We start from the raw sequence: 4564 nt of genomic DNA, 5'->3' as shown, positions 1-4564 counted from the left end.
TTCGTTCTTAGGACTTGCATTCTTACTGTTCATGCGTCATTTGAATACTATTTTCAAGCCGCCTTTGTTTCTCAGAATTTAATCCATGATGCACATATGAAATGACACGGCTACAAACATACATACATGTACTTATACCAAGTATCTGTCTTAGTTAGTTGGATGTTGCGTGTTAGTTGGTGAAGGAAACCGAATTCATCTTAATACTCCTCCTTAATACTCCTTCTTAATACTCCTCTAGTAATAACAGATCTAATCTTATTAAGATTAGTAGCAAAACCCAACCTCAGTGACTTTCTTTCCTATGTATATATACATTCATTTAACTGACACAAGCTCGTTCACTTGGTTGACTTATCTCATTTTGTTCCCACTGTGTAGACCGATGCTATTGCTGGTCCAGACATATTATTTCAGACTGCTACCATGTAGCTGGAACACAGCCGATTGCGGCGTAAAACAAAACAAACCCAATCATTCTTAAAACACGGATGTCTCTGTACATATATTTTGTATGTCAGACATTTTCTATTTAGCTTTAGGTTGAAATACGTTGCTGTTATAAATGTTATAAACTATTTGAAGAATTAAATGAAACACTTTTATGAGTATGATATAAAAACATTGGGGTCACAGATATGTATGCCTGTTTGATCTCGTTCATACAATCTCAACTCACACAGCAGAAGGTATAAATAGACAACTGTCTGGTTGTTAATAGTTCACTCTAAGCTGTCCATAAACCTCAAACCAATTATCAAACCTTTCACGTGCCAGGAATCTGAATCAGGTCATCCGTATGCCCTTTTACTGGCCGCATATGTTATTGTCAACATCTAATGAAAAGTCTTCTGCTCGCTCGTCACGCCAAAGGCCGTGTTTCGATTTCCCACATTGGTACAATGTATTAGGCTAATTCTGGTGTCTCGGGCAGTGATATTGCTAGACTATTGCTTAAAGTGGCGTTAAAACGTCACTGAGGCATGTCGAATGAAGGTGCAGAAGTTCAGAGACGGTAAGGTCAACTCGAACAGGTGTTAATTTGAAACCTTCCTTGGACACCAGACCTGCCTGTCTGAACTGATGATGAAGAAGAACTAATCCACTAAGGATCCAGAAGAAGTTAAAGACCAGATGCTTGATTATCTGAAGTGTCCATCTGTGAAAGAGGGTAAACATTTTGTAGTACTTTCTTCTTTGTCCATCCTATTCCAATCTACAGACGCCAGTGGCATTTCCCATAGGACAAATACAACTGCCGTTTTTGAAAATACTGAAAGCACTTGCCATTCTCTCAGCTGTTGTGTTTTTGTGTTGTCTGCTATTCCTTCTAAAGAACTTATACAGTTTTATTTCAATAAGAGATGTAATTTCACTGTACAGTGCACACATTTTCCACAATGTCATTGATCATTATCCATTAATTTCACTTTGTATTCAATTTGGTATTCCCATTTACAGATATTCAAGAACTGAGTTCGTGAACCGATATTTTAAGAAAGATGTACACTCTATATGGGATAGCCAAATGGTTAAAGCGTCCGCTCGTCACGTTGAAGACCGAGGTTCGATTCCCCACATGGGTGCACTGTGTGAAGCTCATTTCTCGTGTACTCCGCCGGGATATTGCCATAAAGTTGTTGAAAGTCAGAAAACGTTCCCTCTCTCTCAAAAGAATTTCAATGGAATTATTTTACCTTTCTCACGAACAAATAATTTCAAAGTATTTGATGAGGCCACTACTCACGTTAACCTGTATTGATCATTGTCTGTGAAATACATTTCAATTTGTCGTACTATATTCGTGTTTTGTTGTGTATATTGTAATGCCGTGACTTGATATAGTTCTATTACTTAATCTGTATTGATTCGTTTTTCCGTGTAAGTTACTAAACTTATGGCGAAATGACTGGGTAACGGTATATAAAACTGGCGTTCTGAGCACTGCGCTGAGCTTTTGTCAATATTATGATCAGTTGTATCCGCATACGAAGTGAAATGGATATTGTGTCAGAAGTATAGCATCACATTCAAGCCATATCGACCACAATTCAGCAACATCCATTACCAGGCGCATTGCACACGTCCGGATATGGACACTTTCAAAATATTGACTTATCTTTTCAAGGTTGTCGTGTTATAAAATATGGATGGCTTCAACTGCTTTGACATAATCAAATTCCATCATTGTCAGGGCTAATTCTATTAATTTCCGACAAGTCTCCAAGTTTGCCCAGCAATAACAAGCCACTACCAAAACTAGCATTGTTCTTAGAAAGCGATCCTCGTAAAAAAATTGAAATCAATAGTTTTCTCTTGAAATAGCCCGTTAGCTCATGACAAACCCATTCCATCAGACAGTCTTGAGGACCGACGGTGTGTGTATGAGACAACCCGTTCTGTACTTGGTGGTTTCATTCCGCCGTTTTAAGGTTTCTCAAACACTGAAACCGGACAAAGAATCCAGCTCAAATGGTATTCTCTATTTCTGTATCGTGCGTTCGGGATATTGTGTGCGTTATCTGTTTAACTGAAAGATAATCTTTCTTCGCCGTCCTTAGCTAAAAATAAACGCACATTAAGGAGTGGATGCACTTTCACGCCTTATACATAGCTTTAAACAAGTATGTGTGTTGAAACCATATGTTTTGCCTCAAAGAAAACAACGAGTCATTTTCGGTATGGAAATATCTTAAGCATGAAATCCTTTTACTCGCCAACACGGAATGTTTCTGAAGGTTGCTGTCTTGCGAATGTTGGTATCCTCACGGTATTGTGTCGTAAACCAGACATACGCTCAGATAGACCACTGCGATGGATAAAACATCACTAAACATATTACTGTGCTGAAAACTAATAACAGTTAGTTACTATTGCCATGAATGAACCTTCTGTGAAACCATTTAGAGGAATAAGATTACTTTGATATATTATTGTAATTAATGAGAAACAACCCAAACACACACATACTCGATTCTTCGTCGTCTCGTAGCCCCGTGTTGATGAATAACTATCAAACAGGGCTGATATCACAGAAAAAAACGTTTGCGAAAAACGAACGGCGTGTCACAAACACAAAACAAAGACTAGTCAATTCTTTACGGGCCATAATTATGGCACAAGTGAATAGATAAAATAGCATTACCCTTTTCATAAGTTCAGGAAAGTTGGGTTTCTTGGGGACAGGGGGATAGCATTGTTATCGATACCAGAAAATTTTGGGATTCTCATGTTATTCTTAGATAAAGAAACGATACGCCACACTCGCACATTCTCCAAGTCACCAGATCACATTTTCTAATAAATCATTTGTTCAAGGCTATTCCAATATTCTCGCGAGATCTCGGTCTCGTTTGTGCTGTCACGTGCAGACTCCTGTGGCAGGAACCGTCAAACATTGTTAGATGACGATATGATAATACTTGTCATAAAATGCTTTTCGCACTTTAGTCAGTGGGAACATTTCTTCAGAAGTTGATTAATCCGTAAATTGGACCACGATTAAGTACGAATTAGGGCTAACCGAACGCAGGATCGCATGGACGTGAGGTCGAGGCTATGTCTGTGGTAAATGCTCATACATATTCAGGGCCGGTAATGAAAACAATAGTTTTCCGTGAGAAGGCATACATATAATTTGTATCACAACTTGGAGAAAATTGGTAAGTCTTGAGCGTGCCCGAGCATTCTGCTACCAGGTTTGTGTTAACAGGAATCTGTGCTGGCGATGTATGTTTTTTATCGATTGTGAGAGGTTCCCTTCTTATGACATAAGTCACCGGGAGGATAAAAAGAATTACGTACAAAAGAGGGGAAAATTGAGATGAATATTTGTGCCGTGACTCAGTGTTAGGGGTCGAAGAATTGAAGGTGATCACGTGGTTCTGTCTTTGCTAAAAAGATTAAAAACTGTTGATGCAGTGTTAGAAATAATCACCCTAGTGAGTGAGGTTTTACGCCGCTTGTAGGAATAGTCCAACAATATCACCGCGTGGGACACCAGAAATGGGCATTAAACATTGTATCTATGTTGGGAATCGAACCCGGATTTCAGCGTGGCGAGCGAAGGCTTTAATCACAAGGCTACCCCACCGTCCCTCGGTATGTGAGATAAAGCTGACTAACATGCATCACCTCATGACATGTGTATTTGTTCAGACTCTTTGATGGGGACACAAACCAAGTGATTTTCATATCTTCGAGTTTGTGTTTCAAGGACGGATGTTACACAATACTCTTAATATCAACCATTGGTTTGTGTGATCAGGACTCAGATATAGATAGATTATTCCTGTAAAACGGAAGAGATATATTTGTCGGAGTGTGAGTAAGTTTAGTTTGTTTTACGCCGATTTAAGTAATATTCCAGCAATATTACAGCTGGGGACACCATAAATAGGTTTTGCACATTTTGCCCATGAGGGGAATCGAACCATATTCCAACATTATCATCCGAAATGATTTTCACACATTGTACCCATGTAGGGAATCGAAGTGGGGGTCTTCAGTGTGACAAAGCGAACGCTTTGACAACTAGGCTATCCCACCACCCCTTATATATTTG

The sequence above is a fragment of the Haliotis asinina genome, chromosome 12 (genome assembly GCF_037392515.1).
Source record: "Haliotis asinina isolate JCU_RB_2024 chromosome 12, JCU_Hal_asi_v2, whole genome shotgun sequence".
Classification (NCBI taxonomy): domain Eukaryota; kingdom Metazoa; phylum Mollusca; class Gastropoda; order Lepetellida; family Haliotidae; genus Haliotis; species Haliotis asinina.
Note: the sequence above shows the minus strand (reverse complement) of the source record.